Source organism: Triturus cristatus, chromosome 5_1, assembly GCF_964204655.1.
Source record: "Triturus cristatus chromosome 5_1, aTriCri1.1, whole genome shotgun sequence".
NCBI lineage: Eukaryota > Metazoa > Chordata > Amphibia > Caudata > Salamandridae > Triturus > Triturus cristatus.
Window position 1 is genome coordinate 73,604,981 of NC_140587.1, and position 17,949 is coordinate 73,622,929.

Here is a 17,949-nt window from a genome sequence, read left to right on the forward strand (position 1 = left end):
CCAGGCAGTGTCTCAAAAGCATTCTCTGAATGCACCCACCCTGCCCCAATATACATCTGCCTGTCTGGGGAGGTGGTTACACCTCCCTGTGACAGGAAACCTATTGTCCAGGCCTCCCCTGCCGGAGTTTCGGTCAGCAGCAGGAGGCCAGACCCGTGTCTGTGGCAGTGGCATCCATTTTGTGATGCCAGGGCTTTGAGAGGATTTAACCGGGTTTAGCCAGTCTGAACATGTCTCCCCTCTAGAAGGGTGGAATGCTACCCCTGCCGCCAGAACTGGAGGGGGGGGGGGGGGGTTAGTATTCCAAAGCGTTTGACACCAAACATGACATGTTTTGATGCAGCCATCCCAAAGTTAGCATTTACTGCGAGGTTATAATGCCCTTAAGAGTATATGGTATGGCTGTATCACAGAACAGCCATAAGGAAGTATTTCCAAATGCTGCAGAGGGGCACCCTCTCGCATAAAACCAAGCACTCTGCCTTCAGGATTGTCAAGGCCTGCCATAGGAGTGGCTTATAGGTTTATATGTGTCTGTATAAGGTAGTGATATAGGTAGCCTATATCACAGTAAGGGGTGCAAGCACACCCTTACCCAGGCTGCAGTAGCAGACCTGTGGTGTCATTTTGCAGTGCTTCCCAGGGGTGGCATAATACATGCTGCAGCCCCTGGTAGGCCTCTGAGGTACCTATGCCCTAGGTACATAGTATACCATGTACCAGGGGCTTATAAGGCACTCTAGAATCCAATTAGATATGTACCTAATGTACATGGAAACCATTTTAGAGAGAAAGCAGCTAGGCTGTGGTCCTGATTAGCAGGGCCACAGCCAGACTAAGGTCGCAAAACAGTGAAACACCAGCAAAAAGTGGGGGTACCCATGTCAAGCAGATCCTACTCTCCTACAGGACAGTCACCAGGAGAGGGGCTTTGGCCCCGCCCACGTTAGGAGCAGTGGTGGCTTGCGAGGACCGTACGGCTTGGCTTCACAGTGCAGCTGTCGCCAGGCAGTTATGGGAGAGTCGCTATGCACCGGGTTAAGTACTATGGTGTCCTAGAACACCCAATTCTTAGTGACCATGGATATTGAGGCACTTTACAGTAATATACCTATTGATGGAGCCATTGAAGCCGTACATTGGTTTATACATACTTATAATATCAAGTGCCCATCTCTGTTTATTCTAGAGTGCCTCAAAATAGTGCTATCTGATAACATGTTTGAGTTTAATGAACAGCTATATAAGCAAAACCAAGGCGTCAGCATGGGGGCATCATGTGCACCTACGGTGGCCAACATCTATATATCCCTGTTTGAAAAGAAGTATGTCTTTTTCATTTGGAATGATACTTATGATAATTTGCAGCAATTTTTGGAATGGATTAATTTGTGTGATACTAACATACATTTCACACATAACATCAATAGAGAGCAGGTTGAGTATTTGGATGTATTAATACAACATGACTCAGGTATCTTGGTGGTGGATTTATTTATAAAACTGACCGCCAGGAATACCTTATTACATTATGATAGTTATCACCCAACGACTCAAAAAAATAGCATTCCGTTTGGCGAATTTCTACTCCTAAGACGAAATTGCACAAATATCAAAGACTATGATATCAAGGCAGAAGCAATGAAAGGGAAGTTCCTAGCTAGGGGCTATCCTAAAAAGATCATAAGAGATTCATATAAAAGAGCTCGTTTTTACCATCGCCAACATTTGCTTACGAACACTAAGGATAAAAAAAAGCCCTTGTTGGTGTTTGTTACCAGACATTCTATGTTAAATGATAGAATTAGACAGGCAGTATATTCCAGTTGGCAAATACTGAATGGAGATACATCTAAAACAGGGTTGATACCTAAGCCCATGTTTGCATACAGACGTAATAGGAATGTAAAGGATCATGTAGTACATTCTCGTATGAAGAAAACCATTACTTCACATCAGATGAGTTTAACAGGCAAAAATCCAGTAGTAGGTACATTTAAATGTACTAATTGAAAGTCATGTGCTATAGCCAGAGATGCCACTACACTGCACTTTAATAACCAGGTGATATCACCGAATAGCTTCAACAATTGTAAGACATCTAATGTTATCTATCTGATAATATGCCCCTGCAAACTTGGATATGTAGGTGAAACAGGTAGATCATTAAATGTAAGACTTACTGAGCATAGGTCAGCGATTAGATCTAAAAAAACAACGGCACCTATGGTAAATCACTATTTAGAGAGAAATCATTCACCTGATGATATGCAGTGGTATATTGTTGAGAAGATTTGCCACAAAGAAGGTATCAGTACAGATAAAATCAGGAAATTCAGAGATTTTACTGGATTTTTTTCCTGGGAACAGCTGTTAAAGGTCTGAATCTTGAGATACCTTGGGATCAAGCTATCAAATAGATCTATGTGTAATGGTCACCTTCCGGACCTTTACCTCCTATTCAAGCTAGAAAACTCCCATTCATTAACATCTTGATAAGATAATATTTTACTGTGGGGTTTTACTTAATTCTATTCAATTCAGTGACCAAATCAGTTCAGTCTAATTGCATGATTTCTACCAATATCCATGAGTTTCATCACAACTATTCACTTTTTTTAGGTCGAGGACTACCGGTCTGCCGAAGGCAGAACCGGAAGTCGGAAGATTTAATGTTTCCTAGAGTGGCTATTTAGCCCGCCTCTCTTTTTGCTTCTCCTCCATTGGCTGGCTTCCTAAACGGAGGCCCGCCATTGGAGGAGAGAGCCGTCCCTCCAAATAGGCTCCGTCTTTTTCAGATTCGGGGGCGTGTTCCTTGCTGTTCTTTCCACTTTTTAGCCACGCCCTTTTAGAACAGCAGGAACACGCCCCCGAATCCGAAAAAGTTTCGGAGCTTCCATCCGCCATTGTTTTGCTGGTGTCTGGCCGTGAGGATCTTCTTGTTGTTGCTCTCGCGCGCTGCCCGCCTAGTTAGGCCCTGTATCTTAATCAGCAACCACGGCCGGGACCCGCCATGACTGGGTGACACATGCAGCGGCTCCGAGGCTGAGGCTCCACACCATTGAAGCAAAGGATTAGCCCGTCAGAGGCAGCGTTAATAGAAGCCCAGTCCCTGCAGATGCCGCCCCAGCCCGGCAGCTCCAACCCCTGAACCACAACAACCTCTCCCTCTGAGGGCAGCATAGAAATCGGGCAACTGAGTGACTACTGCTTTTTGTTCTTTCCCATTTACTAACTTTTGTTACAATGGGGCACCAGTGCCGCCATTATAACAAAAGTAAACAAACAGAATTTAAAAAAAAACGTGCGGCCGCCATTCCCCCCCCCCCCCCCTATTTGTTTACTTTAATTTCAATCGCGGTACTCGCGCTTTAGTTTTAAACATCTGAAGCTAAAGCGCAGGTGCCGCGATTGCTTCAAAAGTAAGGAAATAGAAAAAAATGCAAATGTTCTATTTCCTTACTTTTTAAGCAATTGCGGCACCCGCGCTTTAGCTTCAGATGTTTATAGCTAACTCGCGAGTGCCGCGATCGGCATAATGATGGTGGGGTGCCTGGCCCCTCCAGCCCCCACGTATCAGCAGCCCTAGCTCCAACGTACTTTCAGCTAAGAGCCACCCTTCAAGGAGCAATGATTAAAGAATGCCGCACAGTGACCCTCCTTTGTTATTATGCTGAGCACGCTGTCTACATTACATAAAGCCTCCACGAGCAGCTGTATCGGTATGTTTTTGTCTTCCACTGCTGCTATTACATACTACTGAACATGCTTCCAAGTTTGTGTTTTTTAACTCTAACCTAGGATTGGCATTGCTGTAATTCATTGTTTAACAGAAGCTCTCGCGTCTTATTAAAAACTGCTTCACGTTTGACCGTCGGTGGGTGCAGCTCTAGTGAATCGTGGTGTGAGGTGCGCTTGTGAGTTCTCTATGCAGCGTGTGATCTAGTTTGACGTGCTGGTTTAGTGCGCCAGAAGTATGCCTCCAGGGCAGGAGACGCAAGGAACTTTTGAACTTCGGTAGCACAATAGTAATGTGTTTGTCTGGTGGCTATGCGCAATGAACTGAAAACAGGTACTGGTGTGCTCGTGCAAAGTCTGCAACCCAGCAGCTTTATTCATTGGCTTGGAAGTGGTGCTGCAACGAAGTGATTGAAGAGGGCCAGTTGAGGCTGCAAGGTAGTAAATACACCACAGGAGCTAATGAGCTTTTCAAATACTTTTCGAATGCAACGGAGTCATCAACAAAGTTATGAGGTGGGTGGGGTTTACGGGTGTTTATCTCTTGAACTAATTTAAATACATTGGTAGGAGGGGCATTCTAATATACTCTTAAGGTACTTTCATAACTGTAGGAGTGTGATGGTTAGTAATTGTGTTGTTACTGTAGTTGGCAGTGCTGACAGTGGCAATGGGCAGTGCAGGCAGAAATTACACCCTTAAGAGAGCCCTAGTACTTATTATTTTTCCGACAAATTAAGTACAGGTTAAAGTGTGAGCAGCTTCAAGCAAGTTGCATTCATACACACATACATTTTAAGTGCTATGTGGACTCCATAAGGCGTCGCACAGATCACCACAGGAATATATATTTCCTTTCTTCTGCAGCCAGCCCATAAACCGCTCCTCCGATGCTCGCGTCGACAGTTCAAACACTAATTAAGAAAATTAAGTCCTGACCCCCAGAAATAACTGCCGGAGCCCACCACCTGCAACAACAAGCACAAATTAAGCACTTTGTCTAAGTGCAAAGATTATTCTATCCTGACCACAATAATACGGCGGTCCACAACTCCCGTCTCTGCTACTGATGTGTCTTCTCAAATATGTCAACGCAACAAAGAGACTTGCGCAGCAGGTACTTTTGTTCGATATTTCAGCTTTCGCTTATGTCCAAATACACAACCATCCTTATTTTAGCAGCCACAACGTAATGCAAGGGGTGTGCAGTAATAGCGTGTATTTTTTGTTGTTGCTTTGCAAGAAAATTATTATGTGTTTATTTACGGTGTGGACGAAAAGAACAGCTCGTCAACATACTGAGCAGATAACTGGTCAGAGAGCGGTTAAACGTAAAGCAAACGGGACAGGAAACAGAGCTGCGTGGAGACGTCCCCTGTGCAACTTTGTGCAGCAGTTGCTGCAAAAGGAGAGTCAAACCCTAGAAACCCCCCGAAGGGGGGCTGTGTTATATAAAGCAGAGCACTGACCTCTTCACGCACTGAAACCAGCTGTCCCCCTGCTCCTCCCCCGCCGCCTCCATTCTTAAAGCACGAGATTAGAGCTCCGCGGCAGGGTGCTGCCAGACCTCCATTTGCTTCCCCCTCCCCCTTTCATTTCACCTCCCCCTTCCCTCCCCTCAGCTAGAGTGACAAAAGCACGCCCTCGGTGGAACTCTAACGTGCTAGGCACTTTTCCCTCCTCTGCTGCCAGTAACCGAGTTTATAAAGTTTGCGCTTCAAGTACATGCAATTTTCCCCCTTCACAATATAAAACCCGCAGACCCCTATTATTTTACGAACAGGTTGCCAGGCTTGGGGCCACACCGAAACAGGGTCTTCCGACTGCTGCCCACAGGGCTAGTGTTTCTGCCTGTGGTCCCCTCTCTGCCCTTCCCATTATCCGCTCCTCATTCATCTGCTCCTTTAAATTCAGGCATTTCCTTGTGCAAAACTCCAACACAGGCCGGGATTACCCAGGAGCTGGAAAATTAAAGCAGACACTGTAGAAAAGTCCTTCTTTTAACGTTAGCTGCACAGGTCATCCGGCCTGGCCCTTTATCAAAGGTGGACGCGTCTGTCGCTTTGTATATATCCCAGAATGCATTAAAATTTAACACGGAATAATAATTACCAATAGGACTTCAGGTTTGTTAAATACTTTTTTCAAAATTAGTATTTTTTTGCCTTTTTACCCTCAACTTCATATATGTTAGTATTCCTCTCCTAGCACACTTACAGTTTGCTCTTTTCTTATTATAAAGTTTCCGTCTTCCTTCTATCATAATGGGATTCCCTTTCACTGCTCCTATAAAACAGCACAGCGCCTACAACTGTAGCAATCACCACAAACGGGATCTAAGGTTCAAAGCAACATAGCAGTGTTTGTGGGATACTTCTTACCTATGGGTCACCAGACATCAATCATTCGTTGCTCTCAAACAGATAACAATCTCAAAGTCAGGCTGTGTGGGTTTTATTTGCTGCCACAGCCTCCTATAAAAGAACAATTGGAAGATTTCCCACCATGCCAGACTTCTTGGCGCTGGGAAGAAATGAAGACCGGAGCGCTCATTCCTACGTCATGGCACAGAGTTCGCTCTGTTGATAACAGTTACCAGTTGTTTAATAGCTTAAAGCCCCCACGTTACATCAAAGGTCACACCAAAACAACGTCCAGCTTTCTCACTTCCTACAGGCGGACACTTTTAAGTGTGATGCCACAGTCGCGAAATTACAATATAAAAGAAAAAAGATTTTGTATACCAGCAAAATAGTAAAGATCTTTTAAATACTGTACATCTACAAATTGCATAAAAAGTTACCTTGTAAATGGAACAGCTTTTTTTTTTTAACCACTTTATCAACATTCAAAAATATACATTACTTTACAATATTTACTGTCCGTTTCTGTTTTACAAAGAAATATATACTTCTTTTTCCTCACTCTGGTGTGTTTATTTCAGCATTTCACATTGTTGGCCTTAGATTAGGGTTTATAGCCAATTGAACAATTGCTAAAAAGAAAGTTAAAATTAATTACTGCCAGACAATGTAAAAGAGTTTTGGGAGATGCTTTTGTGAGCTCTATCGGCGCTGATTTTACACATCACACACTCCACTACCTTATTGTCTCGCAACTTCTCTCTCTTTTCCCACTACATAACTCTCTATACATCACTACTCCCCTCTATCTATATCACTACCTCACTATCTCACTACTTCTCTCTCTAAAAAGATCACTACCTCACTCTCTCACTACCTCACTCTCTATATCACAACTTCACTCTCTCTCTAACTCACTACATCACTCACTCTCTATCTCTCTACCTCACTCTTTCTATCTCACTAACTAACTTTCACTGTCTCTTTCACTACCTCTCTCTATCTCACTACATCATAACACCACTCTGCTTACATCTCACTACATCCCTCTCCCTCACTACATCACTGTTTTACTACCTCACTCTCTCTCACTACATAACTCTCTCTACCTCACTACTCCACTCTATCTCACTACCTCACTATCTCACAACTTCTCTCTCTCAAAACATCACTACCTCACTCTCTAGCTCACAATCTCACAACTTCACTCTCTCTCACTCACTACCTCAATCACTCTCTATCTCACTACCTCACTCTTTATATCTCACTAACTCACTTTCACTCTCTCTTTCACTACCTCTCTCTCTATCTCACTACATCACAACATCACTCTATGCTTATATATCACTACCTCACAACATCCCTCTCCCTCACTACCTCACTCTTTCACTACCTCACTCTCTCTATCTCACTACCTCACTCTCTATCTACCTCACTCTCTCTCACTACCTCACTCTCTATTTTAATACCTCACTCTCTTTCTCTATCTCACTACCTCACTCTCTCTGTGCTAATGCAATAGGTATCACATATGCAAAAAAAAAGCTAATGCCAATAGAAATGACAATGCCATTTATTTAGGGATACAAAAATGATAAAAAAATAATGAGCAATACCAATAGCTCTACCTATAATATTGCCGAGACCATTGCATTGTAAATGCTTGTTGTTATATTGAAATTCATAAAAGTGAGCTGTTCAGGCTCCATATGACAATAGAGATGGAAATGGGGTCTCTCTAGGAGATTTATGTGTGTGGTAACTCATGGCACGCAATGATGCATCCTACACATGAATGTTAGCTAAAGGTGTTATAATTCGTTAAGATTTAAAACCCAATAGATACAGCAAGGTAATGGCTACCAGGGTCGATTAATTTGAAATATATCTATTAAATACGTCGCTGTTAAAATAGACTTCCACGTTCGCACAGACCCCGTATAGCTATTGGATGCCATGGCATGTTTTTTTTTTCTTGTCTTCCATTTTCATCTTTGTTATATGAAGAAATCAAGAAGAACTGGTGTCACTGTAACATACTTTAACTAGAAAAACGACGACTAGCAGACACTCCAATATGGCCACCGGGCTTCTATCAAATTGCTTAAACAACAGCGCGCGCGTACTAATGACGTCATTGAGTCAGGAAACGACAAACGCGTCAGTCAATATAAACAGGAATTAAAAATTTGCAAACATTCGTGACAAGAATTTTCAATTCTATTAAGGACAAGGAGGCGAGGATTATGCTTTCTCATTTCTTTATTAGAAATGCCCAGCAGCCAATCAGAACCGTTTATGAAACGAAAAAACTACAGTACCCATGAGCACCAGGGTACCACGTGACCAACCATAGAGTCTCTCATATAAAAGGTACAACAGGAGAAAGTACGTCCTCTTTCTTTGGTGAGGAACAGTTCACAGGAAAAAACATGAAATCCAATGGAAAACGAAGCATGCCAGGAAACAGAGTCCATCAGCCACAGCCGGTGATCATCCTGACGCTAGAAACACAGCAAACGCCGAACAGAGGAAGGCAGCAGATCATCCAAGCGGAGTAAGCAGGATAAACAGCAGAATCACTATTTCGGGTCAGAACCTGAAAAGAAAGTACAGCCGTAATACTCATCCGATAAAGAGAGTGAAGGCAATAAAAGGGGAAGGGTAAACAGAGAGAAAATCAATGCATTGTCATAAATCAAATGCAACTGTGACAATGATAAACATGAGAATCAAACATGACTTTGGGTGGGATAATCCTCGCCTCCTTGTCCTTAATAGAATTGAAAATTCTTGTCACGAATGTTTGCAAATTTTTAATTCTATGTCAGGAGAGGAGGCTCCGATTATGCTTGTTCAAAGCTGATCCACCACTACAGAAGCAATATGTTCGATAGGCTTGTAATAAAAGGTCTTGAACATAGAATCAGAAGACCAATCTGCGGTTTTCATGATGTCCAGTAATGAAACACCCATCGAGAACGCTTTAGAGGCCATGGCCCCGCGAGCCGAATGAGCACCAAAAATGGAAACATCAATTCCAGCCTCAGACAAGAGCCATCTAACCCAGCGAGCTAAAGTAGCAGGAGTAACAGGACGAAAAGGTTTCTGCAAGGCAATAAGTAGTTGACCCTGTGTATCAGAACGTAAAGGGGCAGTACATACCTCGTAATCCTTGACACATTGAACAACGCAAAGGTTGGGGTGATGAGGAAAAGAAGGATAAGTAACCGAAGAGGTAGCAGTCTTGGTGCGTTTAGAAATTAGAAAAGTGACACCCTCAGGTGTAAATCTGCGACCTGCCAAGTCTAACGCCCGCACGTCAGAAACTCGTTTGCAAGAAACGAGACATAACAGCATAGTCAATTTAGCAGAGAGTTGCTTGCGAGAAAGTAATGAATTAGAAGGCCAAGCCTCCAAAAATCTCAAAACAATGGAGACATCCCAAAGCGAGACATATTTAGGGCACGGAGGATTCGCTAAACGAATGCCCTTAAGCAATTTGGAAATTAAGGGATGTTCACCCGCCGGTTTGCCATTGATGGGAACGTGGGCGGCAGAGATGGCGGAACGGAAGTTGTTGACCGTACGATAAGCCAAACCAGAAGAAGCGAGAGAAGCTAGAAAATTAATAATCAGAGCCACATCTGCTGAAGTGGGATCAACTTCCCGCTGAACACACCAGTCACACCAACGTTTCCATGAGGCTCTATATCTTTTGTGAGTACTGAGAGACCAGGCGTCACTGATGAATTTGGAAGCGTCGCATGAAAGGCCTGGGAGCGACCAGCGATCCCCGAAACTCGGCACGCCAACAGAAGGAGATTGCCGGATAGAACCAGGGGATGCGGATCGCCTAGGGGATCCAACAACAGATTCCACTTCTGGGGAAGAAGGAACGGGACCGCACAACACATCTCCAGAAGATCTGGGAACCATGGTTGAGCTCTCCACAGCAGAGCAATGAGAATTAGCTCCGTTTGAAAACGTTTCGAGTAGGCCAGAACCCTGGGAATCAACATGAACGGGGGAAAGGCGTAACACAGAGTGGACGGCCAAGTCTGAAGAAATGCATCTGTGGCCAGGGCTTTCGGATCCGGCCTCCAGCTGAAGAATAGAGGGAGTTGAGTATTTAGGCGAGACGCAAACAGATCCAGGTGACATTGACCCCAAGTCCGACGGAGAATGCGAAAAATGCGCGGGTGAAGGCGCCAATCGCTGAAATCGCGAAGATGGCGAGAGTTCCAGTCCGCAATCTGATTGCGGCAACCGGGAAGATATTCGGCAATAACTGTGATCTTCTGTTGAAGACAGAAGTGCCAAAAATCCTTGGCGATCTCCGCCAAAATCTTGGATCGTGTTCCCCCCAACTTGTTGACATACCGGACCGCTGAAACGTTGTCCATGCGGAGAAGAATACAACAATTGGTCTGATGAGGGGAGAAGCACCGAATCGCAAAGGACCCCGCTAGAAGTTCTAGGCAATTGATGTGAAGAGACAGTTCCTGGGGGGACCAGCGACCCCCGGTGGAGATGGGACCGCACCGGGCTCCCCAACCCCAAAGACTGGCATCGGATTCTATCACCAGATCCGGAGCGGAGCCGAACAGGGCTCGTCCATTCCAGGCCTCCATGTGGTCCAACCACCATTGCATCTCGCTCTTCGCATCCTCGGAAAGAGGAATCAGATCTGAATAACGAAGACCTTTTTGGAGATGACGAATCTTCAATCTCTGAAGTGCTCTGTAGTGCAGCGGACCTGGGAATATCGCCTGAATGGAGGACGCCAATAGACCGACTACACGTGCTAACGATCTCAACGACACAATCTGTCTGGAAAGAACAGACCTCAATTCCCTCTTGATGTACCGAATCTTTTGGTGTGGTAGTAATAGTTGACAGGATAGGGAATTCACTTGGAAACCCAGAAACTCGATTACTTGAGTAGGGTTCAAGATAGACTTCTGCGGATTGACTAGAAAACCCAGGGATTGTAAAAGGTCGATAGACCATTCCAGGTGTGTTAATACTGTGAGGGGGTTGTCCGCCATGAGAAGAATGTCATCGAGATAGATTATCAGGCGGACACCCCGAGCACGCAGACATTCCACTACGGGCCTCAGAAGTTTCGTGAAGCACCAGGGTGCTGACGAGAGGCCGAAAGGGAGAACCGTGTATTCGTACCAAATCCCCTGCCAACTGAATTGAAGAAAACGACGATGAGGCTCGTAAATGGGAATGGAAAGATACGCATCCTTGAGGTCGAGCCGAACCATCCAGTCCCCTTCGCGAAGAAGATCGCGCAAAAGATGGATCCCTTCCATTTTGAAATGTCTGTAAACTACACTTCCGTTGAAATCCTTCAAGTTGAGGACCAGACGATTGCCACCCCCTTTTTTCTGAACCAAGAAAACATTGCTGATGAACCCGTGAGGGTGGGGGACAGTTGAGGTGATTGCCCCTTTGGCGAGAAGGGATTCTATCTCTGCCGAAATAAACTTTTGGTCCTGAAGAGAAAAATGGAGAGGAGTTGGGGGAAGGGATTGATGTTGGGTCTGATAGAATTCTATTTTGAAACCTTGAACAGTTTGCAGAACCCAAGCATCGTTGGAGATTTGACGCCAGTTCTGGAGAAAAAAACGTATTCTGCCCCCCAGAACCACCTCGGAAAAAGAAATCAAACTCACCTGAGGTATTAGAGTCTTGATAAGCACCTTGGTTGCCACCGGAGCGGCCTTTCCGGAATTGACCTCTCCCTTTTCGGGAAGGATAGAAGTTCGAGCGGGAGTTGTAGCCGGATTCCTGACCACCGCCTCTCTGGGACTGATAACCTCTCTGGGAGGGGTTATTGGAGCCACGGCCGAACGAGCGTCCCCTATGTCGTCCGGCCCTGGCAAAAACCGGACGAAGTGCACGCTTGATGGAAGCTTGCGCCTTATCCAAACCGCTGAAGGTTGCAACAAACTTAGTGAGTTCCTTAAGAAACGGTTGGCCGAATAAAAGACCTTGTGCCACCGGACCAGATTCGGAAGTAGAGAGTTCCGTCAATTTGGGATCAATTTTTAGAAGAATAGAGCGGCGGCGCTCACTTGAAATTGCACAATTTGCGTTGCCTAACTGGCAAATAGCCCTCTGAGCCCATTCTATGAGTTCATCCGGATCCACAAGGGAGTCAGCTTCCTTGGCCTGAAATCCGAGATCCAGGATCTTGGTAAGGGGTCCCATTAAATCCAGCATTTTATCCTGACAGGAACGCCAAGATCTGTCTAGACCCTTTTTTGGATCCTTAGCAAATTTTTTCAGATATGAAAGCATTGTGGGGTCAATTTCAGGAGTGTCTGCCAGGTGATCTGCAAGATCCGGGCGAGGGCACTCGGAGCGGAGGCGAGCCCTAACATCCTTTTCAAAGGGTTGACGGATGTGCGCCTGGACATATTCCGCTACCGCAGGAGAAGGAAGCCATGAAGACGAATGGGGGTGATAAATCTCCGATGGTTCAAAGGTTAGGACCTGAGGGTGAGTAGGAGCGTCCACGTAATGCTCCTTGCGAGCCTTCTTGCGTGGTGGAGGAACATCCTGGTCAGAAGAGGAAGAAGGAGGACCTTCAGTGTCAGTATGGCAGCCTGCCGAGGTAGAAGCGCCTACCAAAGGAATGGAGGAAGCCTTTTCTGAGGCTAGAGATTTAGCCAAACGTTTAAAATCCGACCTATGCGGATTTATTGGTGACTTGGAAGAACGAGAAGAAGGCAACCAACCCTGTTGCTTGGCATATTGCGTCAAATGACGCTTCAGCGGATTAATAGCGTGGACCAGGGCTTTATTAACAGAGTGCTGAACTCCTTGGTCCAAAGCTTCTACTAAATCCTGCTCGAGGAAACTTGAGCCCTCATCCTCAAAGGAGTAATCATCCTCATCAAAATACTCCTCCATTTTACCTTGCTTCACTGGAAAAGTGAAAGTAATGCCCACAAAATGACACTCCAATGTCAATAGATATCACAATGCCAAAGGCACAATTCAGGGGGAGTGAAAAACCCCACAGCAAGCCACGTAGAAGGACAGAAAAAACCTGACCAAAATAAATAAATTAATTAATTGTGGAGGGAGGGCTTGCTGAGTCACTCTAGGCAGAGCCTATGCGTTATTGTACAGCCCCAGGCCTTTAAACAGCCAAGGGCGTCGATGGGGCTGAAGAGAAGCTGAGGCAGTGGGCAGCGGTGTGAAGAACAACCGATTCTATTGAGCTCCGTGTGAAAACACGCTTTGTAAACAAAGAAAATGGCCGCCGCGCATGCGCGGTAACGGCCGCCTCAGATTCCGATGTAAACAGAGAAGCACGCGCGCTAGCGCGAGCTTCTCAGCCCCTTAACTCCCACTCCACCAACACGGACACCGACGCTCGAGCGAGCGTCACGCCCTAGGGAGGTGAGACCACGCTCCCTGCATGTGCACCGCGCGAAAGCGGAGCTGAATAAATAAATAAACCGCGTGAGACAGCGCGCAACAATGTAACTAGCAATAAATAACAATTTGCAAGCGAGCGCGTCAAAGCGGTATCGCACAGATAATAATGCAACAATGTAGCAAGAGTAAAATGAAAAAGGCACTTAACTGGCTGCGGAGCAGCAAAGAAAGAGGACGTACTTTCTCCTGTTGTACCTTTTATATGAGAGACTCTATGGTTGGTCACGTGGTACCCTGGTGCTCATGGGTACTGTAGTTTTTTCGTTTCATAAACGGTTCTGATTGGCTGCTGGGCATTTCTAATAAAGAAATGAGAAAGCATAATCGGAGCCTCCTGTCCTGACATAGAATTGATTTCGGGCGCGTTTTTGATCGAGGCATGGACCGGCGGCTACAATCAGTTTCGACCATTTCTTTCGGTATGTTCAATGAGCACGCGTTTTATATTCTCGCTTTGATTTAGAATTAAAAATCTTTTGGGCCATATGGTGCATTTAGCTTGTTTTAGGATAACAACTTATCGCTAGCCTCTATGCCATAATTAAGTTATGCCATGCAGCCACCTACGGCGGAGTAGCATATGTACAGCTAAAACTTCATACCATAATTTTTCGATCTTTTTGGCGGGTACTCGTGTCATTTGATATATAAGCACAATATCACAGGATTCATGACATTTTGAATTGTTGAGTGTTGACAAAAATTATTCCATATTTGACAATTTTGTGCAGGCAGTATGATGCTGCACATTCATTGCTTCGTCTGACACCAAATTGATAGCTAACTTCTTGGCAAGCCCAACCATTTTAGTTATGAATGCCTAGAAACTCAGTCCTTTACATTCAGATCCTTTATTCATTGGACTGAATTTGGGGGTATTATTTCCCTGATAGCTTACCAGCATGTTTCGCTTACAAAATAATGCACACCATATGAGATAGCGCTAAGAATATATCTGAAGAGTGATATTCTGTCAACTTGGCGAGGTTAGTCTAATGATTCATTCATACATGCAGGGTCATCAGATCATATTATCTAATTTCATTCCATCAAAAGCTCAGATACAGAGATATATGCTATTGGTGGCATTCACCCTATAATTGAAGGTTAGTGCATCTGAGCTTCAATAAATAATACATTTAAAAACAAATATGGACAATTAGGTTTAAAAACTAACCAAACATCATTTAGTAAATCGTAAATATATTTTCTTTACAGAATATGATGTCAGCCGTAATTTCGATCGAATTAAAAGCAAGTAGAATATGGAGTCATTAAGCAGTTACAAGTCAAGACATAAAAGGAAAGGTAAGTGTCATCAGGACACATAAAATTGCCCGTTTTCAGATAGTGATTGGTTTAAATTTTTGAAACGTTTAAATTTCTTTCCTCATATTAAGGTAATTCAAGTCTCTCATGATTTATGGCAAGGAAGTATTTACAGATCTACACAGACATCCAGAACTGATTAAGGTATCCATTTCATCATGCTATATAGATATGGGGGCATATGTATCAAGTTGCGTTTTTGCAATTCTCAAATAGCGATTTTTAGGGAATCGCTATTTGAGAATTGCAAAACGGGATGTAATAAAAAATTCGCAAATGATTTGCGATTCCTTGGCATTCCTTAATTGCGATTAGCAAATTGCTAATCGCAATTAAGGAAAACCTTCCCATTCAATCCTATGGGCTAGGAGGCCCATAGGAATGAATGGGAAGACATTCTCATTTTGCGATTCGCAATTTGAGAATCGCAAAATGAGAATGCAATTCCAAGGGTGCTAGGGTGTCAAAAGGACACCCTGTTGCACCCCTGAAATATGTATGTATGCACATGTGGCGCATATACATGCCCTCAGGGCATGTCTGTGCGTCACATGGCACTTTGAAAAATGCCAAAAAGTGCATTTTTCAATGAAATCGTAAATTAACACCAACTTGAAGTTGGTGGTAATTTGCGATTTCTTACGGCCAAATTGCAATTTTTCTAGGCTTCATACATTGCATTGAAGGAATCGCAATTTGTGATTCCTTAAATGCAATCGCAAAATAGAGAATCGCAAAAGGCCTTTTCCCGTTCGCAAACGGGCCGATTCTGAGAATCGGCCCGTTTGCGAACGGGAAAAGGGTTTGATACATATGCCCCATGGAGATTTGCGTTTGTAGTGTATCTAAAAAAAAACTTTTAACACTATTTAAAACTAATTGAGTGCTCATGTTCCTCTTCGCCCTAAAATATAGTGTCATCAAGAACGATCGATCACAATTTCTAATCTTTCACAAATGAAGAGTGGTCGTTGATTATACCATCTATAGATTCAACCAAAGGTAAAGCTATAGAAGTAATATCATATCTTAAAAATTTGAATTTTAGTTGTCTGTTACATCAGATAGATAAAATCATGTTATTTAGGGTCTTCCTTTGTAGCCGATGATAAGATAAAGAATATCAGTCACCGCAATATAGGATCCTATTTGAGGATTCATTCACATGATTAACTTTTTATCAATTTTGTTTATTTTTATTTTTAGATGCATGTTTAATATTATTTCATTTTTGATTGAGAGAGAAAATGTTTCACTGTTATTGATTTGTCCTGTTATTGTTACACACAGCAATGTTCAAGTCCAACTATCTCAGACATCTTTTAGTGTATGTTATCTTTAAATCTAAATCTCTTTGGTGAGGTATGTATATATTCAATGAATTATTGAAAGAGCGGTTAAACTCTAGATCACAATTATGTTTCTATTTGTCATTTTAGTAACCACTGGTATGAAAATCCTGAAGAAGGCTTTGCCGAAACGCGTTGACTTTTTATGAATACTACCAGTGTCTTCAGATATGGCCTTGATCACATGTTCAACTGATATTTTATGAATACTGCCAATGTCTTCAGATATGGCTTTGATCACATGCTTAATCGCACAAGGATAATGCAGATGATTATGAAATTAATATCATCACAGATATATTTGTATCTTCAATTTGTATTCATGATATATTCTCCCTAGGTTGTACTGTAACTTCAATCAACAGGTGGTTCTAATGTATACAGGAAATATTTATCATGTGCATTCATTCATGCAGTGAAATTAATGTTGGATGATTTGTAAATGTCTTTTCTATCAATTACTTTTTTATATACAAAACAAAAAGAAGATTAATAACAACTACATATATAATTTTTCTACATATTTGTATTGGATTTTGTGTTTCTAGAGTTTATAGGCCCTTCTAGGACACCATAGTACTTAACCCGGTGCATAGTGTTTTTCCAAATAATTGATATCCCTGTTAGGGTTCATCCTTTTTTCAGGGGCCCCTTGTGTTTTCCATATTGAGTTATGGGAGAGTCACCAGGAGAGGGGCTTTGGCTCCGCCCAGGTTAGGAGCAGTGGCGGCTTGCGAGAACTCTACAGCATGGCTTCGCAGCGTAGCTGTCACCAGGCACTTATGGGAGAGTCACCAGGAGAGGGGCTTTGGCTCCGCCTAGGTTAGGAGCAGTGGCGGCTTGTGAGGACCGTACGGCTTGGCTTCAAAGTGCAGCTGTCGCCAGGCAGTTATGGGAGAGTCACCAGCAGAGGGGCTTTGGCTCCGCCCAGGTTAGGAGCAGTGGCGGCTTGCAATGACCGTACGGCTTGGCTTAGCAGCACAGCTGTCGCCAGGCACTTATGGGAGAGTCACCAGGAGAGGGGCTTTGGCTCCGCCCATTGTGGGAGCAGTGGCGGCTTGCAAGGACTGTATGTCTTGGCTTCGCAGCGCAGCTGTCGCCAGGCACTTATGGGAGAGTCACCAGGAGAGGGGCTTTGGCTCCGCCCAGGTTAGGAGCAGTGGCGGCTTGCGAGAACTGTTCAGCTTGGCTTCGCAGCGCAGCTGTCACCAGGCACTTATGGGAATGTCAACAGAAGAGGGGCTTTGTCTCCGCCCAGGTTAGGAGCAGTGGCGGCTTGCAATGACCGTACGGCTTGGCTTAGCAGCGCAGCTGTCACCAAGCACTTATGGGAGTGTCACCAGAAGAGGGGATTTGGCTCTGCCTAGGTTACGAGCAGTGGCGGCTTGCAATGACCGTACGGCTTGGCTTAGCAGCACAGCTGTCGCCAGGCACTTATGGGAGAGTCACCAGGAGAGGGGCTTTGGCTCCGCCCATGTTAGGAGCAGTGGCGGCTTGAAAGGACTGTTTGGCTTGGCTTCGCCATGCTGCTGTCGCTGGCAGTTATGGGAAAGTCACCAGGAGAGGGGCTTTGGCTCCGCCCAGGTTAGGAGCATTGGCGGCAAGTGAGGACTGTACGGCTTGGATTAGCAGCACAGCTGTCGCCAGGCACTTATGGGAGAGTCACCAGGAGAGGGGCTTTGGCTCCGCCCATGTTAGGAGCAGTG

The 17,949-nt window shown here is 44.4% G+C and overlaps 2 long non-coding RNA genes across 4 annotated transcripts in view; one reads left to right on the plus strand and one right to left on the minus strand.

Moving 5' to 3' along the window:
- LOC146830212 (uncharacterized) overlaps positions 1 to 5,416 on the minus strand; it is a 121,964-nt gene extending 116,548 nt beyond the window's left edge. Inside the window, exon 1 of the long non-coding RNA XR_014961383.1 lies at positions 5,208 to 5,416. This is a non-coding gene — a long non-coding RNA (uncharacterized LOC146830212). The remainder of the gene's footprint in view (positions 1 to 5,207) is intronic.
- LOC146830213 (uncharacterized) lies at positions 3,470 to 16,758 on the plus strand. 3 transcript variants are annotated; one of them, XR_014961386.1, is made up of 6 exons: positions 13,913 to 13,984; positions 14,582 to 14,671; positions 14,784 to 14,873; positions 14,966 to 15,038; positions 15,810 to 15,896; positions 16,334 to 16,758. It is a non-coding gene; the product is annotated as an uncharacterized LOC146830213 (long non-coding RNA). The 3 variants fall into 3 exon arrangements; XR_014961384.1 differs by lacking the exons at positions 13,913 to 13,984; positions 14,582 to 14,671 and adding an exon at positions 3,470 to 3,722; XR_014961385.1 differs by lacking the exons at positions 13,913 to 13,984; positions 14,582 to 14,671; positions 14,966 to 15,038 and adding an exon at positions 3,470 to 3,722.
- Positions 16,759 to 17,949: the final 1,191 nt, after the last annotated feature.